The sequence below is a fragment of the Leptodactylus fuscus genome, chromosome 1 (genome assembly GCF_031893055.1).
Source record: "Leptodactylus fuscus isolate aLepFus1 chromosome 1, aLepFus1.hap2, whole genome shotgun sequence".
NCBI lineage: Eukaryota > Metazoa > Chordata > Amphibia > Anura > Leptodactylidae > Leptodactylus > Leptodactylus fuscus.
Window position 1 is genome coordinate 210,190,821 of NC_134265.1, and position 14,681 is coordinate 210,205,501.

At 42.2% G+C, this 14,681-nt stretch overlaps 1 protein-coding gene across 4 annotated transcripts in view; it reads left to right on the top strand.

Moving 5' to 3' along the window:
* The first annotated feature begins 265 nt into the window (after window positions 1-265).
* The window catches only part of TCF3 (transcription factor 3), a 104,302-nt gene continuing 89,886 nt past the window's right edge, over window positions 266-14,681 (top strand). For 3 of the 4 annotated variants that reach the window (XM_075283186.1, XM_075283203.1, XM_075283212.1), the window contains exons 1-2: window positions 266-397; window positions 826-1,068. The gene's annotated coding sequence lies outside the window, so the exon portion shown is untranslated. The remainder of the gene's footprint in view (window positions 398-825; window positions 1,069-14,681) is intronic. The other variant, XM_075283194.1, reaches the window with a different exon arrangement.

Sequence of the window (14,681 nt, forward strand, 5' to 3'; positions counted from 1 at the left end):
CCGTGAAACCGTAAACCCACAAGTACAACACGCCGTGGACGAGCAACGACCGCCAGCGACAACTAGTACACCGCGGCCTCACTACAAAAGGTTCGGCGCATGAGCCGGGCGCAAACACACAAGACGAAGAGATCTTCCCACTCCTGATTGGACGACCCGGATGTCAGTCATCTCTTCCTCGGCTTATGATTGGTTCAATGTGAGGAGGCGGCGGAGCACACAGTCACAGAGACTGGGAGGAAAAAAAAAAGAAAAAAAAAAACACCACACACACATAGACAACTTCGTTGTGCTAGCAATCATTTTAGTATCCTTTCGCGTGAGGCGAAAGGAGAAATAGTCCATCTCTCCCGCCCTCTGTTGCCTTGGGCTGGGGGCAGTACGCGGACAGCGAAGTGTGAGTACTGGTTTGGGGGTGTTTGTCACCTTGTAGATAATAGGAAACGAAGTGTGGGCAAGGACTGATAAAGAAAAGGTGGGGTGGGGGAGTGCATTTCAGGTAGAAGTTATTATGAAACCGGTTCCTCAGAGAAGTGAAGGTTACTGTAAAACATGCGTATTGAAAAGCATGGCTCGTTATTGGTAATACAGGCTGAGGGGTGGCCGTATTTAAAGTAGCGAAGAGAAGAGTGACGAGAGCTAACGTAGAATGTGCGGGCCGAGCCTGGGAGAAGGTGCACGAGCGGGAGGTTAGTGGCAGACGGAGTGAGAATGGAGGGGAGTGGGATGGGGGAGGGGTGAGCTTTCTAGAGGGGGAGGTGTAAATTTCTCCGTTTTCCCCTCCCCCTCTCTCTTACTCTGTCTCTCTCTCTCGTTACATTGTAGCATTAGAAGTAGTTACAGTTGCCGTTTTCCAGTCTTGAAACAGACATCTGTATCCCCCGCCCCCTAAAATCCAGTCTGGAAGGGGCAGTCACTGGAGGGACCCCTGAAGTCTTAGCAACTCCATCGCTGCACCTTTGTTTTTTCTGGAATACATTCATCCTGCTTCTTCTGGGGGCCGAATAATTCATTGGCAGCTCCATGAAATCCTGAAATCCTCCTGGATGGTGTTGACTTTGTAGAGAGGTAAATCTATTTCCTCCTGTTACAGATCTGCTGCTGCATCATTTTTCTGCTTTTTGCTTCTCAGTGTTTTGTGTGATTCCTTTAAGGTGCTTTAAATACCAGTTCTTTCTGCTTTGGGCCTTGGTAAATTTTCTAATCTCAATCGATAATATTTGTAATATATGTATCCGTAAAGGTCCCTCGGTGTACAATGCTTTTTCTGTTTGTTACAAAGGAGATCTGTGGGTTTCTTTATCTTTTAAGCTTTTATACTATTTTTGTAAGCTTTAATATTTCTGTTTGTCTTTCAGCATATGTTTTTCACACGGAGTTAATTCTTCTTAATGGTTTAATGCCTTATTCTTTCATATAAAGTGTAAACTTAAGTTTAACACCCCCCTACCCAATAATCCCGGTTGCTGTGATCTGTACGGCTTTCTAATTTTCCTCTTCATGAAATGGTTGTAACTCTTAGTAGCTTGTATATGTGTCTGGGGATACACAAACTTAATGTTTGGTATTGTGGGTTGTGCTCTCCTAAGACGCATGGCAGGGGTGTAATGGTGGATGAGAACCTTTTGTCCATAAGGAATTGGTTCTTCCTGAGTGAGTTTGGCAGGCTCAGTTTGTTGAAGGAGGGGAGGGATGAGAGGGAGGTGGTGGTTGTAGAGAGGAGGGGGTATCTTTCTGTGAGCTGCAGAAACATCTGCTATGTGTTAACTGGGTAGAACATGGACTCGCGCATTCATCTTGACAGGCAAAAAGAAACTTCAATGTATTTAATATATTTCTGATTCAGGGAACTATTGATTACTGTACTCTTATACATATCCACAGATAATGTAGAGAATGTTTTATATTTCATGACTGACAGTCGCTTTGTGCTTGTGTGTTCCAGTTTCCACACAAAGTGAGACTGGGCAGGTTCATGAGTGTGTTCAGAGCTCTGAAAACTGAGTAGTAAACCACATTTATCAAACAGCTGTAGAAGGGTTTTCTTTTTTTTTCTCCAGACTTCTTATATCACTTGACATTCCAGAATTGTGTCTTGGGGGTGGGGGTTGTAGAGGGGAGCGGGGCTTGGTAGTCGCAGCTGTGCAACATATGTATCAAAGCAGAATTTTGTCTTGCAAAAGTTTAACAGCTATAGCTAGCATGCGATTGCTGATATTTGATACGTTTTCTCAAGCTGCGTAAGGATTTCAATAAAAATAATATAAGGGTGTTAGTGCACAAATGCTAGCATCCCCATGTAACACATTACCTTAATCAAGGAGTCAGTGTGACATTACTGGACCAAATTTGCTGTGTCCTCTTAGTCTTAAAGGCATTGGCCAGGAGTTTTTCTTTAAAGCCTATATTTAGGATAGGCCATAAATATCTGATTGCTGGGGAGCCAACAGGCATCCCCCGCATGGATACAGCCACTTCTGCAGCCTGTATTATACAGTGCTTGGAGCCGGAAGCAGATGGTTCCATGCCCTGTACAGTGGCCGGCCACTGCTACTGCAACTCATCTCCCCTTGAAGTCAAAGTATGCATGCATGTAATGCATACATGTATGTATCCTTAAAAGGGTTGTCTAGTTTCAGCAAAAAAAAAAAAAAAAAGTTATTGTTTGTATACTTAATGCATCAATTCCTCAAGGCTTTCTAGATTTCAGCTTGCTTTCCTTCATTCTGCTTACTTCTATTTGGTAAAAATGAGTCCATTGATGCACAGCTCATTACAAGACATGGCTGATTATCCTGAAGTGACTGTCAATGAATGACAGCAAGCAGAGATCTAGACCATCAAACGGAATTTATACAGGAGATATTATTTTAAACCTTCGGTTATACTTTAGCCAAAATTGTAAAGAATGAAGATAGTAAAGTAAATGTACACATGAGTAAACCACAACAAAATGGCATAGTATGAACCACTTTCTTGCTTGCTCAATAGACTTATCTGATGGGGCGTTATAGACTTTTGTCAAGAGCAGAAAAAAAACTATAAAATTTAAATACTTGAAAATATTACTCAGGCTCTACAGAGAGTATATACAAATTTTGAGTATCACATCTCAAAATTTTTGTTGCTACCTACATGCGAATGCTGTAGGTTGTGCTTTGTTTCTCAGCAGAGTTTTAAGTTTCGTTAGTTTTCTTTAATTTTTGTTGACTACCTTCTGCAGTCCTCATCCCCCCCAGACCCCCGTCGACACTAACAGGTTAACCCATCAGACAGTTACAGTATAGTTCTAGGATATATTATCAATAAGTAGATTATTATTATTAGGGTTTTCTGGGCAAAAAAATATTTGACCTATTCTTTACATAGGTCATTAGACTCCGATCATGGGTGGTGTGATGATCAGGACCCCCACAGAGTTTAAGTGTAGAGGGCTGTTTTTCTTTGTGTAGTGGCTGTAGAGAACTACTGCAACATATCTCGCATTAGGTTGTATAGGATCTGAGCTGCAGTAACTCAGCAACCCAATACACAGAGAACAGAGCTGTCTTACTTCAGATTCTGTTCTCTGTATAACAGCTGATTGTTAGGGGTTCTAGGTGTCAGACCCCCACATCAAACTGATATAGAAGACCTATCTTAAGAGAAGGTTGTAAGTATTGTTTGCACGGAAAACGTCTTTAAGGCTCAGGTCTCATGTTGTGAAAACATAGCGTTTTTGCTGCTGCGAAAACACAGCAGAAAAAAATGCTGCGAGTTATAGTACCAGCAAAGTGAATGAGATTCTGGTTACTCTCATCCACACTGTGGAGAATGGAGAATATCAGTTCTAGCTGCTGAAACACAAGTGTATAGATTTAATAAGGGGGGAGGAACTACCCTGGTTTTGCGGTTATCTACACGGGTAGTATTTTAAGGGGTCTTCTACAGCCTTATCTTTGCCACTATAGCCATTTATCCCCTATCAAAGTGCCTAATCACTGGAGTTTGAATTGCAAGGTCACTATGCCTTTCACTTCAATGGGATTTCTGGGGATGGAAGTACTGTAGAAATGAATGGTGGCCTTGCAGTGCGCCATTCATGATAGCTTGGTCCCAACATTTTTCACTCATCCTTCCTCTATAGGGAAAACCCTTTTAATAACCCCTCTTCTATAGCCGTTAAGCATTTTTCACATCTCTCCTTAGAATAGAAACTACAATGTACCACGAAATACATCAAGGGGCAGTAATAGTTGCATTCCAACCCATGTATTGTAAAACCTGCAGTGCACACTGACCTGTGTAATGGCTTATAAAACTGCAGTATGTAAGTTATAGCTGCTGGGTGTTTGCCAAGAAATCCAGGGGAGAGCCTAGGCAAAGACTTGCAAGTATGGGTAAATTTTGCCATAGCAGATTATGGAGAAACATTTTGTAAATTTTCTCAGATAAAACCCCCCTCCAAAAATGTCCCATGTGGCCCCATCCATCATTTTTAAACTGAAACCAACGGAGGAAAAAGTCCTTCGTGTAGGACTTTTTTACCTCGCATACTCTATAATGGAGACTCTGGCACAGAGGTGGACGAGGCTTTTCATTTTTTTTTTTTTTTCCCTCCTTGTTTGATCACCTCCCCTGGGCCTACGCTAAATATCATCATAAAAGTTTTGGTTTGGATGTTTTTTCGGTTCCGCAAATCTTTGGGAAATTACAACAGTTAACACAAGATTTAGCAAAACTCGCAGCATACTGCTATGATTTAGCAACAATGTCAATAAAAGATCACCTCATGTGAGTCTCCGTTGTAGAGTACGTGGATTAAAAAAGTCCTACACGAAGGACTTTTTCCACCGCTGGTTTCAGTTTAAAAATGATGGATATTTTTATTGAATGTTTTTTCACATATACAGTTAATACAACTGTACAATTAAGCAATCCAAGACCACCACCTTCCTAAGAAACAAAAATCAAACCCTCCTGCCTTTGCTGGGATACCGTAGACCTAGCAATTCAAGGATAGCACCTCTGGCTAGAAGAATCCCAATTCCACATCATGTGGTTTAAATGAGCACCATCCTCACCACACCTAGGGCATTTATCATTGTCCATAAACCTCACCTCTTGCAGCGATACCGGAGTCTTATATTCCCTGTGAATCAGGAGCAGTGGGCCATACCCCAGTAGATACTGGGTGTGTATTCCAATACTGTAGTCCACTGCTCTTCCGTGAGTGGGCCCACATTGATGTTTTATGTGATAAGAACTCAGCCGATATGTATAGACCACTGATATCATGCCTCCTGTGTACCCATTTGAAAGTAACAATTCCAAAACAGAATTATGTACTAATAGATAGTATCCTTCACCTGTGACTCCAGGGCATGCCGCAACCTTAATCTGTAAAACATCTGGTAGGGTAGAGCGAATTCTTCCCTCAGTTAATTAAAGCTTTTGAGTATATAGTATAGTCTGAATAAAGTTGAGGCACAGCATGAACTGCGTATCGTTCAAATGTATGACTGTCATCTAGTTTGGGGAGTTTCCTTAGATTGGGATTACACCATGAAGGCGTGATTTTGCTACAACCCTCTTTCCTCAGCATATGTTTGATCTTAGACCAGACTTTGACCATTAGCTGCAATGTTTGGATGTGGTTAGGCAGTCATCCCAGTGCCCCAATTTCCAGCAAATACAAAGATGGTCTTCTGCCGTGAAAGACCAGAAGTCTTTCAGCAATGTGTTTGCTACACTCCCCACCCCTCCCTGTGATCTGTTGTGCCTGCACTGCTAAGAAATATAGCCATGGGTTTGGGATTGCAAGGCCTCTGTTGTATCCGTCTTGAGACCCTACAAAGAACCAATCTTTCTATTCCATACCAGGTATCTGAATAGTCGCTGTATCCTATAAAAGGAGTCCAAGAAATGAGTAGTGCTGTTTGCAACCTCCTGCAGCCTTGGCGGGTAGGACATGGAGTAAGGAATATTCAAAGCTTTCAGATGGCGTTTGACATCTTGGGCATTAGTGGGGTATCTGTCATCTTTTCACAGAGGGAGTATATAGTCCACCAGTTCATACACATGTCCGTCCAGTGCACTCTTTCTGCAGATCATGGCAGATGAGGTTGACATCCTCACAAAGGTTGCCCACTAAGGAGGTGAGCAAGGATAGAGCTGAATTATATTGCAATATAGCAGTAAAAACATCTTTTAAAGTAGGCTCACCTGCTGTTTATGTAGGGAAATATTATTCTAGCAGATTGGCACCTTGCAGCTGCAGGGAGTCCAGAGTCACACAGGTCTTTTGGGCCATGGCGGCAGTAGGTGTTGAGTCCACCAGAACATTCTGGATTAGTCCCCAATCTTGGGCAATGTCTGGGGTGAGGCTCAATTCATCAGCAATTCTGACCTGAAAATGATTCTTGCTTGTTGCCTGTTAGATTATTTCCAAGCTCTGGTTGTATAAGAGAGCCAGGACTAACTGCTGGAGTCAGAAAATACTGACTCCAGATGATTAACCCATCAGATGCAGTAATCAGTATTTATCAAGAAATCTGGGTGTTTAAAGGTTTCTGTGTTATTTTTGCATTTTTTTTTTTAGTATAAAAAATAGTTAAAAGACCCTTTCCAATTAAAAAAAAAAATAGCTGTGTATTTATAAATGCAAATTAACCAAACGTGTATGTGAGGAAGGGGATTAAGACTATTATATTGTATGCTAGTATTTACAGCGGGTAAAATTTTCTAAGGCTGTGTTTACATTTATTCCGGAGACTCCATCTGCACAGAGGATGGTTTCAGTATAAAAATGGAGGAAACCAGACAGACACCCAGCAGACCCCCATTAAAGTCTATGGGGTCTGTGGGAAAGAGCTGTTTTAGGAGTCAGTCTCTTTGTTGTTTGTGTCCCCTGGTGGACCTGAATGATGGAGAGCCCAGTGCAAGTGTGAACCTAACCTAAGTACATACAGTATATTTCTACAAGTTTTAGTGACATGAATTTCTCACCAGAAGTAACAACCCAGCCAATACCCACAGGCAAAGAAATGATACCATAGATATTCATAAATGAACTGCTGTGTAATAATGAGAAATGACACAGGGAAAAAGTATTGAACACATGAAGAAAGACCAGTACAAAAAGTAATTGGAAAGCCCTGACACCAACTGAAATCTATCAGTAAATAGAAAGCAATCCTGACAGCTGGTTCAACTGATAGGCTATAAAAAGGTGTCTCATTACTACGGTGCCACACAAGACCTTGATGGGTGAAACCAGTGAGCTGTCTCAAGACCTTTGCAACCTTATTGTTGCAAGCATACTGATGGCATTGGTTACAGAAGAATTTCTAAACCACTGAAAGTTCCAGTGAGAACATTTTGAGCCAGAAGTTTGAAAGAACATCAGCTTACTATAAATCGTCCATGACCTGGTACTCCCTGCAAGATTTCAGATGGGAGTGAAAAGAATTATCAAAAGAGTTGTCCAAGAGTCAATAACCACCTGGTCAACAGGTGGAATTGTGTTAAAGAAAACAATAAGTAATGCACTCTACTTCCGTGGCCTGTATTCACTCCCCACGAATGATTCCATTGCTGAACAAAAAACATGTTCATGCACACTTAAAATTTGAGCAACAACATTTAGACAAGCCTGTGAAATACTATGACAGGGGTAGGCAGCCTTTGGCACGCCAGCTGTTGTAAAACTATAACTCCCAGGATGTCTTCTTGTCTCTGCTGTTCTTGGAACTCCTATAGAAGTGAATGGAGCATATTGGGAGTTGTAGTTTCACAGAGCTGTAGTGGCAAAGTTTGTGGACCCCTGTACTAGGATAATATAGTCTGGACCATTGCATGTCACCCCAAAAACACAATACCAGCAGTGAATTTTGGGGATGGGAACATCATGGTGTGGGGCTGTTTTTCCAGCAATAGGGTGCTGTCAAACTTCATATGATTGAAAGAAGGATGAAGGGACGAATGTACCAAGACTACACTTTACTTGACTGTTACTGTGTAGGGGACTGTGTAAGAGGTAGACAGATGGGGACATATGGTGGATCTTATAAAAGGTACAAACTTTTTGTGACTTATGAAAGATGCTCTTCTTCATGTGACACTAAAATTGCAGTTCTATCTAAATTATTTCCAAAGATATCACTGGTTGAAAGCAGTCAGGATTGATAGCTTTATCATATATATTAGTTTTTGGAAATAATTTAGCTCTGTAACCTAAATGTCACACGAAAAAAGAGAATCTTGTCTAAGTTTGAACATTTTATAATGTTACAGGTTTTTCCAGGTTTTCCCATTTTTTTCCCCCTATATTATACATAGACCTGCACTCCCGTACTTCTGTACTCCATACACAGTAACATTCAGTGAGTGGCAGGAACAGCCCTCAATGCAGAAGCAAAGGAAACAGAGGAAAAAAATTCAGAATTTCACATAAATGATCCATAATATGTTAATAAAGTATATTACAAAATGTATTAATGACACAAATACCGCCAGAAATCAAAAGTTGGCCGAAAATTTAGTTATGCTTTTACATAAGTTCAGTAAACATCCTTACTTTTTCCCTCTGTCATTTCAAATTATTAAATCTAACTTAATTTATGGACATCTATGGTTTGATTAGTTTGCCTGTGTTGATTGAATGGGTTGTTATCGACATCTGGCATAATCCCTCCCCCCCCCTGCTGATTTTTATCCTGTACAGAGAACACTGTAAAAAAAAAACAAAAAAAAAACCTGTGTGCAAAATAATGTTTGTCACTTATCTCCACCCAAAAATTGCAGTAAAAAGCCTTGCAAAAAATAAAATATATAATACAGCCAAAAAATAAAATAAATAAACCTACTTAAGCTACCGTATTAACATTCAGGCTTGGCATTTGCCATAATAGTACAGAGCAGCTGCCAATGGGTTAGCACAAACATGGCTATTATGGTGTGTACACAAATAAAACCAAAAACACTCCATTACCATATAAAAACAACTTGAACAATAGGGGTCTGAGTAGTTTAGCATTAAAGAGGACCTTTCACCATTTTGCCCACAGGCAGTTCTATATACTGCCGGAAAGCTGACAGCGCGCTGAGTTCAGCGCACTGTCGGCTTTCCCGATGTGGGCCCGGTGTGAAGAGCTTACGGTCCCGGTACCGTAGCTCTTCTATGGTCAGGAGGGCGTTTCTGACAGTTAGCCAGAGATGTCCTTCTTCACAGCACAGCCAATCGCGCTGTAGAGTGTGAGCGGGGAGGAACGCCCCCTCCCTCCCTGATAATGCTCGTCTATGGACGAGCTGTGTGAGTAGAGGGAGGGGGCGTTTCTCCCGGCTCTCACAGTACAGCGCGATAGGCTGTGCTGTGAAGAAGGACGTCTCTGGCTAACAGTCAGAAACGCCCTTCTGACCATAGAAGAGCTACGGTACCGGACCGTAAGCTCTTCACACCGGGCCCAGATCGGGAAAGCCGACAGTGTGCTGAATTCAGCGCACTGTCAGCTTTCCGGCAGTATACAGAACTGCCTGTGGGCAAAATGGTGAAAGGTCCTCTTTAACTTAGCAGACATAGATTGGACAGACACTACTCCCTGCCTCTGTACAATGCTAAAGATCTGATATAAGCATTAGCATGACATCACTGGAAGTTTGGAAGGAGGTACGTCTTCTCATGGAGGGGATGGGGTTTAGCTCCCATTTCGATTTACGATGCAGTGGAGTGTTATTGAGTGTAATGGAGGCAAAGTAGCTACAGAACATGTATATTCTTGAAAAATAGCAAAACTACCGTAGCTATCTGTTATCACCACTGGTTTATGTTACTCAGCTTTCTTGGGGAAAAATATGTGATGTTAAGGAACAATTACAGAGCTTAGAGGAGATATTAGTTTAGGTTTCTGTAATACTTAGCATTCCCTAACATAGCATTACCAGCTATGCTACCCAATATCCCGGGACTATGAAAATCACATCTGAAATGATATGGTGAAGTTAGTTTGCAAGAAGTGCAATATTTTTAGGGAATAATAAATATTACATTTATATATCACAGCTCCGCATGCTATGTTACCAAGGTTTGCCAGAACCCTGAAATGCAAACCAAGGAAATTTTGGCATGATTTGGAATCCATCAGGGGAGATATTATTAAGGTATATTCAGTATTCAGCAGTCACAATTACTACATTACTTGGTTTGTAGCTTTCCCAGAATCCTGGAATGCTATAGTATAATCCTAGCATAAGGAGGTATATTTATGAAGGTAAATTTAGTATCCAGTATTCCTTATTACAGCTCCACTTGCTATGTTACCTAGCTTCCCCAAAAGTCTGAAAGGCAAAACTGGTAAGCTTTGAATTAAGGTGATTTATATTATATTATGACTTAATTTACTATTCAGCGGTTATATTATATAGCATTGTATATTATATTATAGCATTATCTGGAATGCTACTTGGCTTTCCCAGGACCTTGAATAGCAAATATGACATGGTATGCCAATGTTATTTAGTATGTATACATATAGTGCCAGGGCAGTAGTGAGGTCTAGTATTCAGAATACATATCCTTTGGTTGTTGCTCAACTTTCCAAAGCTCTTCAATTGCAGGAATATGTGAAAGGCGAATTATCATAGCTTAACTACAAATCTGCCATTCATAAATTTGGGAAATTTGGGATGACTTTCCTTGCTGTACTGGGTTGTATTGTCACTGTGTGTACCCTACTGTTGGTGTTAGTGTGAAATACATAGGAACAATAGTATCACTGTCTGTTACTATTCCTTTCAACAAAATCGCCACACTCGCTGTATAGACAAAGTGTACAGCCGAAACCCTTCCCTTTACTCCTAAACTTCTTGACTCTGGCATTAGTGCTCCTTTTTAAAGGGGTTTTCAAGGCTAGTTATTGGTGACTGATCTTTAAGGGTACTTCAAGTGAATGTGAGCTGCTACGGTTCTTTAGTTAGGCCATTACACCATATCTGAAGCTGTCCAGATCCTGCTGCAGCTGAGTAGTGGGGGTACCAGATGTTTGTCTGATCTGATATTGATTTCCTATTCTAAGGGGAGATCATGAAGCTCTAAGACCACCCCCTTTAATAAAACTGGGTAAATTATATCAGTAACCCAAAGGATCTAGGGCGACCCCAAAACAATTTAATTCGAAAAAGGGTGGGGGGGGGCACCCTTTTTCGAATTAAATGGGTAAATTATATCCACCCAAAAATGGTGTGCTTGAAAGTGCACCTCATCCAGCAATGAATAAGCTGTGCAAGTGTTCATCAGGGTTCATTCCAGATGTAGAGTTTGCCAGAGAAAAATCAGCAGAAGTGACACTCCCCCCCCCCCCCCCCCTCCCCCTTACTCTCCTAGGAATTGGTGGGAAAATTGTAGGGATTGGTGTACCCAGTGTACTGAGGATTCAACTTTACTGGCATCTTGGGGCTTTGTCATCTGAGTATTAACTGCTGTTTGATTACACAGCAGGATGCTGAACAGAAGAAGCTTGGCTTTTGGAGCACAAATTTAGGCACGTTAGTTTTTGGATGCCATACTTGCTTTTGTGGAGCCCCTGAAGTATCACCGAAGGAATACATGACACTATTTTGGAAACTACACCCCTCAAGGCATGCTGTGTTTTTTCCAAATGTGAACTCACAGGATGGCGTAAAGTGAATATATAATCTGTGGAGGGGGTACATTTGAGTACACCAAATCCCACACTATTTCCCCAATAACTCCTGGGGAAAAGAGAAACCCTTCTGTTGGGAAAGCAGGGGTGTTTTTCTGTTTTGTTTTGTTAGTTTTTCATGCAAACTAGAGTGTATCCAGATGTATGCATACACCGTTCCATATATTAGGGGGTGTTCACACTTCCGTTGGTGACCGTCAGCAGTGTCCATAGCTATTGTCCGTTACAAGATTTTAGCAACGGACACTGGCTAAACCGTTAGAAATCCATTAAAATTTCCATTCATGTCAACGGGATTTTATCTTGTTTCTGTTCACACCCGATTCGTCAGACGTCCATGTTTTTTTTTTCTTTTTTTTTTCCAGCAGACAAACAATCCTATATGCAGGACTTTTCTGTACGTTAAAGAGAAAAAAAAACGGATGGAAAGTGTCGTGGTGTTTTTTTTTTTTTTTTTTTTTTTTTTTTTTTTTTTTAACATTGAAGTCTATGGGCAACGGACTTATAACGGACAGTAACTGACAGCCATCAGTTAGGGGGCGTTCACGCTACCGTCAGTGTCCGACAGGTAGTGTTCGCTGCTAGTGTCCATTCAAAATCTTGCACGGACATTAGCAGCGGACACTAGCTGTGTCCGTGACATTTTTTCATTCATTTAAATGGCGATCGGGTGCGTTCTTTTGCACTCCGTGCCTGTCCTTAACTGTCCGTTCCTAAAGATGTCCGACTTTTCAAGCGGAAAGAAAAACCCGACATGTAGGTTTTTTCTGTCCGCTTGAAAAGTCGGACATCTTTACGAACGGACAGTTAAGGACAGGCACGGAGTGCAAAAGAACGCACCCGATCGCCATTTAAATGAATGAAAAAATGTCACAGACACAGCTAGTGTCCGCTGCTAATGTCCGTGCAAGATTTTGCAGGTTCTCGCTTGCGCTTAAAAAGGTAGACTATAATGGGGTCCACCGGGTTTCCACTTGAAAAATGCAGAGAGAAAAGTTCCTGCTTGTATGGCTTTACTCTCTGCATTTTTCAAGCAGAATGGGGACAACAAGCGCAGATTTGAACCCAGCCTTAAGTGTGTCAGTTTTGTGGATTTGGAGAAAAAAAGTCTTTTGTGCAGTTGGTGCACAGTAGGTGGGACTTCAGCTTTCTGGCACTGTACTTTTGCTGCTTAAAGGGGTTGTCCCATCACAAGGATCCTATCTATACTGCTTCTTAACGTGGATGTAAGACTTTTCCTAAATACACTGCTTCAGCAAAGCTACTTTGTTTGTCCACTAGCTTACTTTATTCAGTTCTTTGTGGCCACAGCCCTGACTTAGCTGCTCATGAGTCAAGTGATGTATCTGCCTGCTCTCAGGGGGGAGGGAGGAGGGGCTAAGTGCATGGGAGCGAGCCTGTGTATCTAGCTATTCCTGTGTCTACACCACGTGACCTAGCTTCCTGCACTCAGATAGGGGAGAGGAGCTGCTTTCATTTCTTCTGTTCTCCCAGTTATCAGGCTAGCTAATTCAATTGTGTTCATTATGGCAGAAACAGGCAATGTCTGTATGTAACACAGAATGGAGTTGCTGCTGCCTGTACTTCATAGTCCAATATGGGTGGGCGGAGCTGCACAGAATTTTGGGGGCGGAGCTAAACGTCAGGTTGCATGTGAAACCCCGCCCACCAAATGATGCAAGAAACCAGGAAGAAAGAAGATTTTACAGCAATAAAGTCTGATGAGTATGTGAGGTGGGAATACTCCTTTAAGTAGGATATGTGATGTCATCGCATTGAGAAGACCAACCCTCACTGCACAGGATGGTACAGGCAGGAGATAGTAGGGGTCTGAGTGGCAAGAGCAGTCTCTAGGAGCTGAAAGCAATTGCCCCAACTGCCTCATAACACTTCAGAGGTGTTGTTATCCAAAATCACATGAACAACAAAGGTATGGTGTTTAATACGGTAATGTCCTCTGTAACACAGTAGTGATAGTTAAATGTGCTTGGGGAAGTGATAAGACTCCCTATAACCCTCAGTGCAGTGCCGCGCTGCCACCAAGGCACTAAGGAAAACCTCTATAATATTGTGACACTGAGCTGGCAGCTTCTAGAGCATTTGTTAGCTTTAGCACACTACTCACTCTCATAAAACAGGAATGTGGCATTTAAGGAGTTTTTATGTGTATATATAAATCACCCCAATCAGCCATATATTGCAGTGTATACTACTAAACCAAGCCATCCTATTAATATTATAAATGTGAAATGTTTGTGGGTTTGTGACTTTGGATGTTCGGATGTTTGGCGGTCAATCACGCAAAACCCGCTCCACCGATTTGGCTGAAATTTTCCACAAACATAGTTAATACACACGATTGTGCAATAGGCTACTTTTGAACACAATAACCCACATACGTTTTCCACACGAACCCCACAAAAATCAAACTCACATCACCATCTCTGCAATCTCACACACTTTGGACCATAGCAAGCCCCTAAACTTCACATTACCTTCTACAGTCTAGCCCCTAACCCCACACACTCACATTCACATAATACTTTCCCACTTTCACCCTCACCTTCACCATCCTGTAGGAGCCTACCTCTGTCACTCTCCGGACCAGCCATGTTTGCCAACCCCCACCGCTGGGAGGATCCGCGCCACCGCCCACCACACTACTCCACCAGCTTCACAGCAGCATGTGCACTTTGCACACATAAACAACGCGTTACTAGCACACCACCATTTTGCGCCTCCGCCTTAGGCCGCAGCACATGAAATCCTGCCTCCAGTCCGCAACAGTACCCAACGCTGCTATGACCTCCTTGCTGTTTCCTCTGCACGATCCATCCACCAGCTCGACACTGGTAAGTTCACGTACACCATAGCCCTTCCCTTACACAGTCACGCATACACTGCGCTACCCCCGTCATGTCTCCGGTTCCTGCCAACTTTGCGTTTTCCGCCGCCTTCTCTTACCTGTCCCGCGGCTCCCGTCTGTCCCTCGCTGCGCGGAGA